This window comes from Dromiciops gliroides, chromosome 3 (assembly GCF_019393635.1).
Source record: "Dromiciops gliroides isolate mDroGli1 chromosome 3, mDroGli1.pri, whole genome shotgun sequence".
Lineage (NCBI taxonomy): Eukaryota > Metazoa > Chordata > Mammalia > Microbiotheria > Microbiotheriidae > Dromiciops > Dromiciops gliroides.
The window spans coordinates 368106921-368123314 of record NC_057863.1 but is presented as its reverse complement, the minus strand read 5'-3'; the positions used below and the strand labels follow the sequence as shown (position 1 = coordinate 368123314).

The 16394-nt window shown below is 37.6% G+C and overlaps 1 protein-coding gene across 3 annotated transcripts in view; it reads left to right on the top strand.

Annotated features, from left to right (window-relative positions):
- The first annotated feature begins 1823 nt into the window (after positions 1-1823).
- The window catches only part of KYNU (kynureninase), a 128359-nt gene continuing 113788 nt past the window's right edge, over positions 1824-16394 (top strand). For all 3 annotated transcript variants that reach the window (XM_043992948.1, XM_043992947.1, XM_043992949.1), the window contains exon 1: positions 1824-1961. The gene's annotated coding sequence lies outside the window, so the exon portion shown is untranslated. The remainder of the gene's footprint in view (positions 1962-16394) is intronic.

Sequence of the window (16394 nt, the reverse complement as noted above, 5' to 3'; positions counted from 1 at the left end):
ACTAATTTTTCTTCTTCATAGGCCAGCAATTCAAAGCAGTTTCCTTATTTAAAGATTACTCCTTACCCCCTGAACTTTTAGAAAGCCAATTTTACCCTCCTAACAGGTGACAGACAGAATAAAGAGAGAAAAATCAGATTCTTCTATTTTCCATTTCTTTTTTTCCTGACACAAACAGGCATACAATCTGTCATTTTGGCAAGCTGACATTAAAGCACTCTAACAGCTACCTACAATTCTTCTTTCACTCCAGACCACCCTGCCTTTGTGAATGCCATCACAGAACATCACAGTAGGAAGTTTGATTTCTACTTAGGAAATGGGCAAGTCATTTAATTTCTGTCTACCTCTGTTTCCTCAACTGTAAAACAGGATCATTATAGCACCTACCTCCTAGAGTTGTAAGGATAAAATGAGATAATATTTGTAAAGGGCTTTGCAAACTTTAAAGTGCTAGACAAAAACTACCTAGTAATAATTATAATTTTATTATCATCTATACTTATAGTAATACAGCTATAAACCCAGAGGAACTGAAACCTAAACCATGAAGTTTCCTGCAAAAGAGGTTTGTCTTTGAAATGACAAAACTTAGAGGTATTAAACAGAGAATACAGAACTAGCAACAAGATCCCAATCATCATCCGGGGAAGACATTCTAGGAAGAGAAAATATAAGCCTAGATACTGAGACAGGAAAGAACAAGGAATGTTTTCTAGGCAATGGCAAGCACTGCAATTTAGTTTGAGAACAGCGGACATATAAACCCTTGCAAGTGAGGCTTTCACATGACAAGAAAGGCCCACTTACATTTTAAGGGATTTTTCACTTCTTGGGCTTGTAGTCCACAACTACGACAATTTCAGAACTTTACCACTGGATGCCACTCATTGTGCTGTTACTAACTTCCCCTAAAAGCACGTTTCACAAAATTCAAAGAAGGTCTAGGTTTATTTACTGGTCAAAGAAAACAAATAGAGTTCATAGAAAACTCGGAAGTTGTATTGCCTTGATCACTTTAATCACTTAAATTCAGCTCCCCTCAAGCAGATTCTGACTTTAGTTTGGCTCCTCAATATGCGTCCAGCTAAATTCTCTGAAGTTCTAGCTGAAAGCTATGGTCTCCCTCCATGATTGCCTCTGACCCCAGAATTGTACACAGAGAAGCTGATTAAAAAAATACAGTTAGTAGCTGGAACTAGAAGCCTTGAAAGTTCTAAATCAAGGGTGTTAGGAGGTTCAAATGAGACAATGGTCACATCTTAAAGTGCTACATATAGAAATTTATTATTATTAGCCTTCAGTCACCAGACCACCAATCTAGTGATAACTTCATTGTCTGAGTCGTCTCCTGATCCACTGCAGAGCTCAAACAATGTGGATAGAGCAACACAGGGATGTGCTACTAAATGTCTAACCACCCAGCTGGGGAGAGGAAAGGAATGAATACACATACTTTTAAGTTGAATCTGCATTATTAATACCTTCCTAATTTAAGGCCAGATTCTAAATAATCAGAATAATAAATTAAGCTCTGATTTGTAGTAATTGTTGATTTTTAAGGTATAAATGCTTATACTAGAAATTTAGCCATGAGACTCTCCCAGGGAGTTAGAGCTGGGTCCAGTATACCCATGGTTCTACTGCTCAGGGAAAGTCATCCTGAGGGAGACCTGAATTGGCCTGAACTCAGTGAAATTATGAAACAGAAAGCTGACAGCACAACTAGGGGAAGCATTTGACTTGACTTTTGGCACTGATACAAGGGACAGTGTCATTGTTCATATTTAGAATCAGGCAAGAGAGGAGGAGCTAAGGCAAGAGAAAAATCCCCATAAAGAGTAGAATCATGAGGAACTTGCTGTAGAAGTTCTCCCTGAGCCTCAGTGTTCACTCTGGCAGAAGGTCCAGTGTTTACTCTTGTTACTTGAAGCTGTGGAACACACCAGAAGCCTGATCAGGTGAGAATTACCTCACAACACCTAGCTGTAACACACATACACACAAATATACACATACATATACACACACAAACTGAAAATTCTCACATTCATACAGATACTAGATGAAAATATATACACAATTGCTTTGCAGAACAACCTAAAATTTATATTTCTTAACATGTTCCTGGAATCATGTGTGGTACACATCTTGTAGCCTACTCTGTGTTCTCATAACATAATATTGTCTAAAATGTGGAACCAAATATAAGGGCTTCAAAAGGAATCACCCACATAATGGGAGTAGTTTTACCTGAGACTTCTGCAGCCACTGAAAAAGTTCAGTGAATTTTAAAAAGAACAAACATTGAAAATACCCTGAAGTTAATACTCTTAAAATGTCATTGAATATGTCCATATATAGATGGATACAGCTTGGTAGCTTTTAAGATCAGATAATGAGGTGAACAACCTTTAAAATAAGCTTCATACTTTCAGTTCTATTTGCTTTATGCCTGTTTCAAACTAACTTTATTTTTAGACGAAAATGTGTAAGCATGGGACAAAAACCTTCCTCTTTCATTTTCAGTAACAGTTGCCTAAAAGGGAGTGTCTCTTTTTCTAAGTAGCAAGATAATTTTTTTAAACTGCTATTTGTGTTTACATTTATCTAGTGACATTAGGTTGTAGCAACAGTATCAGTCTTATTTCTGTTAGTATTATCTGAGCATAGTGCTAAAATGTCCAGACAATGTAGCTATGTGAGGCTAAGTGATCATAAGAAGCTAATGCAAGTAATGCTTTACTGAAAATTGTTATCCTCTTAATATTTCTACTAACTAGCACTTTAAACGGTATTCTAAATCTTTTTTAAATGACTTTTCATACACCACTATTATAATGTGCTTTGATTGTTTAGTTTGAACATTTCTAAACTTTGAACTGTCAGACTAGATGTTATTTGCTCCTTTGACATGTTATGCTCAGGAATGTGTAAACATTAACTATTGTGCTATTGTGGTCATTCAACTAATTGGCTAATTTAACCTTAGACCCCTCAGAGCATGAAACAGCAGAAAACGTAACGAATGCTCATGTAGTAGTATTGCATTGACTCTTTAAATAAAACCTTATGGGGAAAGATTTTAACTTATAAATTCACTGCATATTCTATTGAATATCTGCATGACAAAAATATGTATCTGTGTGTTTGTACACCTATAAGTGTCTGTTGATGTGTGCACACACACTTATTTTTTCCTTAACAGTTCAACCCTAGATTGGGAGTTAGGATATCAAGGACCTAGTATGTGCACTTCATGCATTTACCAGCACTGCCATTACTATTTTCACAAAATAATAACCCCCCAAAGACTGCAAAAAACCTTTTGCAGCTCTTAAACCTGAATTTATTGCTCTCTCCTCTCCACCTCTAAACCCAGCACACATACTTATGTATACAGGGAAAGTTATAAAATTTATTTAAGAGCAATGTTAAGATACTTATTTTAGAGTTAAACTTGAAAATCCAGGAAGTTTAATGATGGAATATTCTTCATTTATACTCATATAATTTAATAATTTAATGTCAACTATTAACATTTGATTTTTTTAATATTCAAGATTTTAAAATTTGGCCTGCATTTCTGTTTCAAAAGAAGAAAGATTCAATACATGCCTCAATCAGAATCTCAGAGATTTAGATAGAGAAGGGGTTTTATGACATTATCTCACCCAATCTTTTCCTTATGTAAATTAGGAAACTGAGTCTCAGAGAAATGTAGCTCTCCTTCCAAAGTCCTACAAATAGTATCGATAATTCCAATGTGAAGATCTGACCCCATATTCTGTGGGTTTTTCAATAACTCAATCCATCTACATGAGAAGCAGTCAAACAGCTTATTCTGAAAAATCTGTGGGGCTCAGGAAAGCAATACTTTATTCTACTTTTGGGACTTATCAGCACTTCTTTTTGGTCATTCTTGTGAATATATCAGTAGAGAGAATTCCCATTATGGGAATCCCTTCCACTGATACAGATCAGTAACTGTTCTATAATTTAGAAATCTGATGAAGTTGACTTGAGTGTTGAAAGCTTAAGCAACTTGCTCATGGTCATGTAGGCTATAGATATATTGAGACAGATAAATATATCTATTATATCTATATATGTATATATGTGTATATACACAGACATACACACACACACACACACACACATGACTTAAACTCAGATTTTCCTGATTTCAATTATGGTTGACTTTATCTACTCTATCACTTGCAATCAAGGTCTACTTCTCATCCAACTTCTTCCCATTGCTTTCTATTGTTCTCTGACACATTTAATCCTTCTTCCACATAACAACCCTTTAAATAACTGATATTGTGAATACTCTAAGCCTTTTCTTCTCAAACTTATACTTTCCTAGTTTCTTGAAATAATCCTTGAAGGGCATGGTTTGGAATCCCCTAACCATTCTGCTAGCCATTCTCTGTGTATGTTCCAGTTTGTCAACATCTTTCTAAAACGTGGTTCCTGTAACTGAAAATATTATGCCACTTGTATTATGACCAATCTATGTTACTCACTTCCTATGTCTCTTAATTGAGATTAAGATCATGTTGGCTTTTTTGTTCACCATGTCACTGTGTTGACTCAAATCAAACTTTCAGTCCACTCATACCCCTAGATCTTTCTTCACATGAAGTATTTCCTAGTCATATTGCCCCATTAAATACTTGCTTAACTGGATTTCTGAATTTTCAAGAGATGTTATATTTATATTATTAGATCTTCATCTAATTATATATTATTAGGTGGGGCAATGAGGGTTAAGTGACTTGCCCAGGGTCACACTGCCAGTAAGTGTCAAGTGTCTGAGGTCAGATTTGAACTCAGGTATTCCTGAATCCAGGGCTGGTGCTTTATCCACTGCACCACCAACCTGCCCCATCTAATTAGATCTTTATTAGACTATCTATTAAATTCAACCAATAGATAATCTGTTGAGATATTTTTATATGCTGTTTCTATCATTTAATAAAGTCTCTATTACCTACAGTTCCATGTCATTCCTAAATTTTATAAGTATGCCATCCAAATGGCATGTTGAACAAAAAAATGCCCAAAACAGAATATGATGCCATCCCACTAGGACCACCCTATAGTCTGACACCAATTCATTAATTATCCTTTTGATCTGGTCATTCAAACACAAATACACTTAATTTTACTATTTCCTAGTCCATATCTCTCCATTTTGTCAACAAATACATCAAAGAACATTGTCAATAACTTGCTGACATCCAGGAATGTTCTGTCTACAGAATGTTCTTGAAATACCAGTTTAAAAAGCTTGAAAAACAAGGAAATGGTGCAAATCTGGCATTCTTTATGGGTTCTTTATGAACCTATACTGGTTTCCAAGATCGCTATATTCTTTTCTAAATGCAAAATCCATTTATATATGAAAATTTTAGTAGGTTATAAAAATGGCTTGTGTATATAAAAACCTACATTCTTTAAAGGAAAATACAAACATATATTTTAAAAATAGGCAGTCTTTCCCCCTCTTATGAAACATAAATTAATTTTATATGGGAATTTGGTTGTTCAGGAACAGTATTCCCCTAGAGTTTTATGAAACATTATACATAAATAAAGAAAGGAGGGAAGGATTAAGGAACCAGTGTTTAGAATTGGGAGTAGAAACAGAATTAGAATTTTATAACTGGAAGAGGCTATTAATGTCTTGTGTCAACCTGTTGTTTATATAAATGAGAAAACTAAGATCCACAAAGATCCACAGAATCATAAGATTTAAGACAAACTTAAAGAATAAGACAAGAAAGAGGAAGAGCTGAATTAAATTCCTGAGGAACAAATCCCATGATCCCCTGTGTGTAAGAGATACAATTTTCGAAGTGGGTTTGACTTATGGGGGCAATTTGCACATTAGGAGATTATCTTCATTGGAAAATGGTTGCAAATCACAAGATTCCATTCATACCAGGAGAGGGAACATATGATTCAACAGAGAGACACAGAAACAAAGATTGGATAACCTATCCTTAGCAGTGTTGAATAATTCTTGTAAAGGCAAGGAGTAAGACTAGTCTTCATAATTCAAGATACAATGTGACACTACATAACAGTGTTTCAATTCAGCATTTCTTCCTTCATGAATGGACAGTTCTAAGTGTGAAACAGCAGAAAAAATAAGGTATTAAGAGGTATTACAAATATAGTAACAGAGAAAGGTGCAAAAGGAACAGAAAGGAATGAGTATTTATTAAATATTTAACATGTGCCAGGCACAGTGCTAAGTGCTTTATAAATATTTCCGCATATTTTCTCATTTGAGAAAGGAATTGAGATTTGATTCTCTAGAAATTACATATTCATGAGGGACACAGAGTGAATTAAAAAGGAGCAAGTAATGATATAACCTGTGAGATAACGAATAAAATTTAAAGAAGGGAGAAAAAGGAAAAGGACAAAGTAAAGGAAGATTTTTTGGAAAAGAGTGTCACAAAGAAATTGTCAGGTAGGTAGCCCTGTGGATAGAGTGGTGGGCCCTCAAACAAGAACTAGTTGTGGGACCGTGGGCAAGTCACTTAAATGTTTGCCTCAGTTTCCTCATGTATAAAATGATCTGGAGAAGGGAATTGCAAACCCCTCTGTACCAAGAAAATCCCAAATGCAGTCATAAAGATTTAGACAAGACTATAAAATGCCTGAACAACAACACAAGAAATGTAATATAAACTAAGAGTTTAGGAATAGGAGGTAATAGAGAGGAACAGATCGATAAATAAGAAAAAAAAGAAAAAAAACATAAGTAAATTCAAGGTATTTGTGATAGAGATAGGTGGAAGGGTATAAAAAATAAGTACAAAAGAAATAATTGAATGATTATAATGACCAAGACTGACCTGGAAACAGTTGAAAAAATGAAATTCCATCCCTCCACTACAGAGGTAGGAGACTATGGGTGTCTAATAATTCACGGGTAGCACACCTTCTAGTCACTATCTTCCTTTATCTGGCCCTATTTTTGACATGTGTCTTTGTTCCTGTTGGATACACTTCCTCCTATTGTTCCAATAAGTCTGATCATATGGTTGATGGCTGGAAGAGAAAAAATAAAAGTCCACTCCTTCCCTCCTTCACTGCCCTCCAGTGCTACAATGTGCTTTTGAAGTTTGTTTCCTTTATATACTGTCCCAAAAAACACATGACTAAGACTATCTAAACCATTCACAAGATGTTTCTTGTGTGATGCCATATGCAATAGCATAATACTTTCAAATTAGTTAGATATTCACCATTTGTTGTAAGAATGCTAGAAAATTCCTTAACACCTACACTTTATACTTTCTAATTACATTACTCATCTCCTGGGAATAAATAAAACTGAGGTAAGAGGGAAATTCCTTCCCTTAGGCACATACTACTGTGGGGACCAATTTTTAATTGGGGAGTGCTAAGCGGCTCGCCGCAATATTGGGGCAAGGAAGGAGACCGGCAGCCTCCCTCAAAACAGAACAGGATTTATTTTAAGAAGAACGAACTTAAACACACACACACACACACACACACACACACACACAGGATCAGTAGAATCAAGGGAAAGGAAATAAAATGAGGAAAGGGAAATTATAATACCTGAAAAAATACCACTGCCCAGGAATCAGCTGAAAATATGCAGCAGAATGCCTGTCTCCCAGCTTCCACTTAGAAAGCCCAATTCTCCTCCCTCAAACCTAGAAACTCCCAACACAGCCCCAGCCAATGGGATGGCTGCTCTGACAGTCACAGGACTGCCCTCAATAGGCTTCCAATCATTATAATTTTTCTAGGCCCTTGTAGGCATTGGTGAGTGGTGATGAGGTGAGGTGCCAGAGCCCTGGCAAGGGCAACAACCAGTGGGTGGAGTTCCGTGCAGTTTGCGGAGCCCCAGGCCAGTGTGTACAGAGGCATAAAATCCTCAAATAACAATTAATTCTTTACACTACTTGATGAATCTTTTGGTTGATTTTGCTAATACTTTTTCCTATTGCTTGATTATTTTTTGTTGCAAGAGACTTAATGGAGAGGGTAGAAAAGAGGGCTGTATTAGGAAATGAATGTAACATAGTAAAAAAAAAAGACATCAATAAAAGAGATAGCATTATCCACCTTATATTTTTTTCCTAAAATGATTTGAAAAATAAAGATCAAAAACTATCATTACTTCACATTGTTGCTTTATTTTCTTCACACAAATTGCACCTATCCTACACCTAATCTAGTTCATATGATTCTCTTTTGTGTCCAGTACTGCCTGATTACTCTGACTTGTATAATCCCATAATCCACTCCAAGGGAATTGTCTACACAAGACAGATTCAGATCAAAATCATTCTTCTAAGCAGTCTTTGACACATGTTGCTAATTAATTATGTAATAGGGGTTTGGAGAAAGGTAGGCTATCTGAAATGGCATCACCCATGTAGAAGATGCTAATGGGTTTTTCTCTATTCTTCCTAATTAATCCCTATGCTTAGAAATTTCCTAAATTTCATGATCTTTTCTCCCCAAATTGCTCTCTCCCTCTTCCTATTTTTTTTTTAATTCAAGTGTTTTCCAGCAATTCTTGGTTATCTAATACTTTTTTTTGGTCTTATCACGAGCCAATTCTCGCACGCTTCTTTACAATAATCTCCTAGTTTATAGATGTTGATACACTTGATATCAATAACTGGAGCATCATTAGATAGAAAATATGCATATATCATCATGTTGGAGAAATATATATGTTAAATGGAAATATGAGTACTCAATTAAAGATCATGTATGACAGGTCAGAAATCTGTGTATAGGAACCAGAATAGTTGGCAGGTGACAGATATACTGTTAAAAGGTAAAAGTCAAAGGTGCCTTACACCAATTTCTAACCTATTAAACACCAACCTTGCTAAATATCTCTATTAATGTTTTAGGGAATGTGGTGAAATTAATAGGTAGGCTTTGGGGATTATTTTCCACAACAGATCATATCTTTATTGTTATTCAATTGACTGAAAAGTGAAGGTAATACATACCCTAATGTTTATTACTGGTTGATTATTTTTTTAAAGGAGTTGACTTGGTAGAGTAAAATGTATCTTTAAAGACATTCCTCCAACAAGGTGTCTCTCGTGAATATTTTAAATGGTACAGGATTTCTTTCTTTTTTTTTTTTCTGGGACAATGACAGTTAAGTAACTTGCCCTGGGTCACACAGTTAGTAAGAACATGATTTCTTCATAGATAGAATTACAGAGATAGTTATAATCCTGAGTAGTATTATCTAGTTAGCCAAGAAAAAAAATAAAAATAGAGGATTCAGACACTTGCCAGAGTCAAGGACAATTTCTACTGCCACATAATTTCTTATACCTGTCTACTTCTCTCCAGCTGATTCAGAGGCTCTGGGGGGGTCTCTTTCTCTGGTGAGGCCTTCTTAGGACTGGATGTGTATCAATGTGACTGTTGGGGTTGGGCTCCACTCCTTTCTCAGCACAGCAGCTCCCTCCTTTAGACCTTCCAAGTCATCCTTGGTTGGAAAATGATCTCAGCACATCCTTCTGTGGATTTTGCTGCTCCAGGAATTGTCCTATATCATTATTTGGAGGGTTTTTGGAGTGATGTGTTTTGAGTTCGAGAGCTCACTTGCTATAATAGCTTTCTTAATAGGTCTCCCTTCCTCCAGGCTTTTAACTATCCTCTATGCTAGGAGTTCTTAACCATTTTTGCTGGGGAAGGGGATGTCATAGGTAATTCTGGGGCTTCCTTTGCTTCTAAGAAAAAATACAAGCTCCCCTGTTTGGCATTCAATGCCTTTCAAAGATTGGTTCCAAACTATCTTTTCCTAATATTATTTCATATTATTTCTCTTTATACCCTTAGATTTTTACTAAAACTTCCTATTCAATATCCCCTATATATTAAATCCCATCAACCACCTATACACCTTTGCACAGGCTGTCCTCCTTGTCAAAAATGCCCACTCTGACTTCAAATTTTTATAATTCCTAGTTGCCTTCAAGGTTTGACATAAGTTCCACCTTTGACAAGAGACTTTATGATTTCTTCCAAAAGTTTTTGCACCCCCCCTACCAATATTAGGATTATAGAATCATAGATTTAGAGCCAAAATAGACATCAAAAGAAATCTTCAATTCATTTTACGGATGAAGAGACCAAAGCCCAGAGAGAATAATTAATTTCAGATTTACTCTGTATGCATTTTAGATTTATTTTTCTGTGTTCATGGTATTCTTCCCTCTCCCCAGTAAAATGTAAACTCCTTAAGGTTAGGGACTGTTGTTTTGTCTTTCTATCTCCAGTTACTAATACAGTGCCTAGGACATATTATATTATTAACAAATGCTTCTTGTTTTTGTTTTGTTTTGTTTTGTTTGTAGGGAAATGGGAGTTAAGTGATTTGCCCAGGGTCACACAGCTAGTAAGTGTCAAGTGTCTGAGGCCAGATTTGAACTCAGGTCCTCCTGAATCCAAAGCTGGTTCTTTATCCCTGTACCATCTAGGTGCCCCATTTATTTGTTTTTTGTTTTTTGCTTTTGTTTGCTTTTTTTTTGCTTTTGTGCAGGGCAATGAGGGTTAAGTGACTTGCCCAAGGTCACACAGCTAGTAAGTGTCAAGTGTCTGAGGCCACATTTGAACTCAGGTCCTCCTGAATCCAGGGCCAGTGCTTTATCCACTGCACCACTTAGCTGCCAACAAATGCTTCTTAAATTGAATTGATAACTGTGATAAGAGAATCAAATTTATGAATACTAAAGAACACCTTTAATGGGATTTACAACCTCTCAAAAGAATATAGTAAGACCATAATATGACAAAAAAGGAAAGTAATAAATATTGGAAAAGTTGTGAAAAAATTGGAACACTAATGTATTGTTGGTGGAGCTGTGAACTGATCCAACCGTTCTGGAGAGCAATTTGGAATTATGTCCAAAGGGCTATAAAGATGTGCATACCCTTTGACCCAGTAATACCACTATTAGGTCTTTTTCTCAAAGAGATCATAAAAAAGGGAAAGGGACCCACATGTACAAAGATATTTATGGATGCTCTCTTGTGGTGGCAAGGAATTGGATATTATGGGGATGTCCATTGATTGGGGAAGAGCTGAACAAGTTGTGGTATATGAACGTAATGGAATACTATTGTGCTGTAAGAAACGATGAGCAGATTTCTGAGAAACCTGGAAGGACTTGCATGAACTGATGCTGAGTGAGATGAGCAGAACCAGGAGAATATTGTACACAATATCAATAACATTGTGTGTTGATCAAATGTGATAGACTTGACTATTCTCAGCAATACAATGGTCCAAGATAGTTCCAATGGACTCAGGATGGAAAGTGCTCTCCAAATCCAGGGAAAAAAAGAACTGTTGAATCTAGATACAGATTGAACCATACTATTTCTCCTTTTTTTGTTGTTGTTGTTTTTGAGGTGTAATGATTGGAATGACGCCACCTACTGGAGACTTGCTGTGGGAAAGCTCCACCATGAGGAAAATGCCTCAGAGGCATTGTGGCTTTTCCTTGGTGTCAGGAAATGACGTTTGCTCATGGGTGCTGTCTATCAAGGCTACCAGCCAATCAACTTGAGGAGCCTCCTATGGTCTGGGAGGAGACAGGAAGGAGGAAAGGGAGCCTGCGCAGAGAGCGCTGGCCTTTTTTTTTGGCTTCCTGACTTGATGGTGGTGGCGGCAGAGGACTTCACAGGAAATTTGAGGAAAGACAGGAATGCCAGGCTGTTAGAATTCTGTTCTCAATCTTTTTCTTTCTATTTTCCAATAAACCCTTAAAAACCTAAACTCGTTTTATCAGTGATTTTTAGTCAGTTTCCCCCAAACTGGGGGAACAGAGGTTTTTCCTTTTTGCTCTGCTTCTTCTTATACCGCATGACTAATGCAGAAATATGTTTAACATGATGGGGGATGGGGGAGGGAGAAAAATTTGAAACTAGAAATCTTACAAAAACAAATGTTGAAAACTATCTCTACATGTAACTAGAAAATAATAAAATGGTTTTATGGAAAAAAAAGAATATAGTCAGACCAAACCACATTAGAAATGTCAATAGGCTGAAGAATGCCTCCTGTCCATATTAAACCCATTGAGTAGGTCCATTAATAATAATAGTAATAGTAATGACAATAATAATAGCTAATATTTATATAACACTTTAAAGTTTGCAAGACCCTTTTCAAATATTCTCCTATTTATTCCTCACTGCAATCCTGTGGGGTGGATGCTATTATTATCCCCATTTTACAAATAAGGAAACTGGGCAAGCATCAGATAAATGCCTTGCCCAGGGCCACATAAGCCAGTAAGTCTCTGAGACAGGATTAAAATTCAGGTCTTTCAGTCTTCAAGGCCAGCATTCTCTTCAGTCAAGCACCTATAATAAATATGTGTGCATGTGTGTATACACAGATACACATATATATCAGAATGACACTGTGGATGGATAACCACCCCAGATTCAGAAATAAAGAAGAATTATGCCTGGTTCATATTTGCAAAATTGTGTGCTTTCAACACCAAATTGCTCTCTGTAATAAACAAAAACTAAAACAACAAAAAGAAACTTACCATTTAAATTTCAAGATCTCCAATAAGGAAGAAGCCTTCTCATCCACATCAGCCCATTGGATAACTCTGATTGCTATGAGCTTGACTATGGTAATTAGTGATTTATATGTAGAGGCAAACTACATGGCAGAGTGCACAGAGCACTGGGACTGGAGTCAGGTAGACTTTAGTTCAAATCCAACTTCTTTTTTTGGGGGGTGGGGGGAATGGTGTTTTTGTGGGGCAATGAGGGTTAAGTGACTTGTCCAGGGTCACACAGCTAGTAAGTGTCAAGTGTCTGAGGCCAGATTTGAACTCAGGTCCTCCTGAATTCAGGGTCAGTGCTTTATCCACTGTGCCACCTAACTGCCCCCCAAATCCAACTTCAGACACTTACTAGCAGTGTGAGCTTGGGCAAGTCTCTTAAACCCTATTCACCTCAGTTTCCTAACCTGTAAAATGAGGATAATAATAGCACCTACCTCCCAGACCTGTTGTGAGGATCAAATGAGAATATTTGTAAAGTGGCTGGCACATAGTAAGTGGTATACAAATCTTAGTAATTATTATTATTATTATTACTCTGGTACTTTAGATTTAGAGTTTAGAAATTAAACAGAAGGCCTCGGTGTTTTAGTTTAGAAATTAATTAGAAAACTCCAAAGCTTTAATTTAGAAATTAATGAATTACAAAGCCTCAGAGCTAATGGTAAGATTCCCTATATACCTTTCAAAAGGAGAGCAGAAATTTCCAGGAGGTTGACTGGAATAAGGATAATCAATAAAGAGGATTTCTATAGTACTTACCACGTGTCAGGCACTGTGCTGAGTGCTTCATAAACAGTATCTCATTTGTTCCTCACACCTGCCGGGCCTTCCCACCAGCAAGCTCAAAGAGGCCTCCAATGCGAATGTGAAGTCACTGAGAGGGGAATGCCTAGTCAGAAAATCCTCTTATACAATGCGGAAGGGCACTAGGGAGCCGTCTAAGTGACGCTGGTCTCTGGCTTGCTCCCAATGTCCCTACTATGAAAAACTTTCAGTTTCCTGCTGCTCTGCTTTCCACACTTTCCACCACTCTGGGAACATGATTCCCTCCACTCAACCAGAGGAGACAGAGCATGACATCAGAGCCTTGAGTCCTGAACCGGACCTCTGACCCAGGCTCCTTCTTGTACCTTAGGGTAAGGTGTGGCAGGAGCAACTTACAGGGATCATAGGGCGGCCTCACAAGAGGAAGGATTGCTTCAGACACCATATGACTGTGTGACCCTGGGCACTCCGATATCTTTGCTCCAAGAAAATAGGATCTCGAGGAGTCGGACATGACTGAACAAACTGCTCGCTTCACTCGCATCGATAGGAGGCAACACTGTGTGGGGGCGGGCGGGATCAAGTATCAGAGAGGCTCTAAGCAAACTGGTGCGTCTCTGTGCCTGCGCACTTGCTTAGCATATAACACCCACGTTTGGGAGGGGGGGCAGGAAGGGGACCCAACTTCCCAACCCCTGCTCTCATTCCCGCAGGTCCTTTCCTTCCTTCTTCCGTTCCCCAAAAGTCAGCCCCGCTCTGATGGAAAGTCTGTCTTGGTGCCCTTCTCGTTCTGCCCTTTGCCACTGTTTCCTGACCTAGCGACATTTCGGGGGCCGCCTGTCCTTAAAGCTGTAATCCTTGTGTTTGTGGGGGAAGCCTGAGTCCTCCTCCACATCTTGATAATGTCTACCATGTCTTTTGCTGAGAGTCTGACCTTAAAAAAAGGAAGAGAAAAAAGTAAAAGGAAAGGGAAGCTCTCCAGGTCAGCAGGCATCAAGGCTAGACTTTTTTAATGCTTTAAAGCATGTATGTTACATAGATTCACATATATGCATGCATGTGTGTTTATTAGTGGTATATGTTTGTGTATATATTTTACTTACATAATTACAATTCATATCTATTCTTTCAGCCATACAATGTAGCAGATTTAGAGCTGAGCTATCTCTTTTCTTTCTGTTTTTTGTTTTTTGTTTTTTTGGTGGGGGAATGAGGGTTAAGTGACTTGCCCAGGGTCACACAGCTAGTAAGTGTCAAGTGTCTGAGACCAGATTTGAACTCAGGTACTCCTGAATCCAGGGCCGGTGCTTTATCCACTGTGCCACCTAGCTGCCCCTGAGCTATCTCTTTTACAGATGAGGAAATCAAAACCCAGAGAAGTTAAATGAGTTGCTGAAGATCATGTAATTAGGCTACAAATTGAACCTACCCCATGTCTCCAGATTCAGGACTCTTGCTATCCAGTGTTAGATCTTTTTGTCTTGTAACGATTGGAATAATGCCACCTGCTGGATACTTACTGTAGAAGAGTTCTGCCCATGAAGGGAAGGTCTTTGAGGGCAAGACCAGGAGTCTTTTCTTCAGGAGTCAGGAAGTGACGCGGACTAGTGGGAGGAGGAAGGAAGAGACTGGCGCTCAGTCTCGCGCTCTTTCCTCTGGACTCTGGTGGAGAAGGGAGCTAGAAATGCACTCTCCCTTTAATAGATAGGAATCTAGACCTTTCTCTCTCTCTTTACCAAATTCTTATTCTCCTTAATAAATGCTTAAAAGTCTAACTCTTGCTAAAGCTTATAATTTATTGGCGACCACTCATTAAATATTTTAGACAGACAAGCTAGAATTTTAACCCCTTACAGTCTCTAAAGATAATTAAAACAGCAGCTTTTCCAAACTTCTCTTCCCCATCTTCTATCTCCTAACCCCAACTTCAACTTCTTCTGCCCTTCTGTGGAGGATCTCTCCTCTTCCTGCTTTACTAAAACAAATCCAGATCATGAGATCTTGAGTTCTCATGCTGTACACAATCTAAGTCCGTCAACAGTTTTGCCTTTCCTTTTCTTCTTTGCTCCAGTAAGAGGAAGAATTAGGCCTCCTTGATAAGACTACCCTCTTGTTCCCGGCATGCTCTGAAAGGAGGTATCTTATCAATCATTGCCTATCTCATTTCCAATGTCTCCCATTTACTTAGCGAAAGGCCAACCAAAGGCCAATGGGCTATTCCATTGGAGATTTTAGAAATAGATATTAAAACCATTAAAGTCTGTCCATTCAATCAGTTGCACATTCTCTGTTAAGGCACTCAGATCATATCAGGAAATTATCTGGACTTTCTCTGACGTGGTCAAAGTGTTCACTTCCCTCTTCCAATTCTAAATGTGAGTCAATACTTCAGGCATATTACCAGATTATTCCTAATTCTTTATCTCTAACCCTAACTTCAATCCTTGATACACTGAAAATTATTTATTAACAACCAATTCTGCAACTTACATGAAAAAATAAGAATATTAGAGTGTAGCAAGGAACAAGATTGGCCACAGACTTTTAATTCCCAAAAGTAGAAGGGAAATCTATAGATTTCAAAAAAATTAAACCTCTACAAAACTAGCCTAGGGCTAAGAAGGGTACCCAGGAAATCTCCAGTACCTAAATGATTTGAACCCCAGTTACCCCCACTGCTTACCTCTAGCTTCCTAGAGCCTCATGCTCAGGGCAATGAAACACTGAGTTATTGGGAAAATGAGTCCTCATTCTCACTGGAAGAGTAATAGGGACATATGGCCCTTGTTCTCAGCTTGGAATTCTACATGCAGTCTCCCATAGATGAGTGTTACTCATGGTAGTTAAGTTCTATAGTATAATTTTACTTAGGTAACTGTGAACAATATCCCAATTCAGTCATTCAGTTCTAAATATCAAGGAATAATTTATTGTTATATACATTTCCCAATGCTACAAACAAAATGGTACAAGAATTCTCTATCCAATTTCTCACCTGTAAGG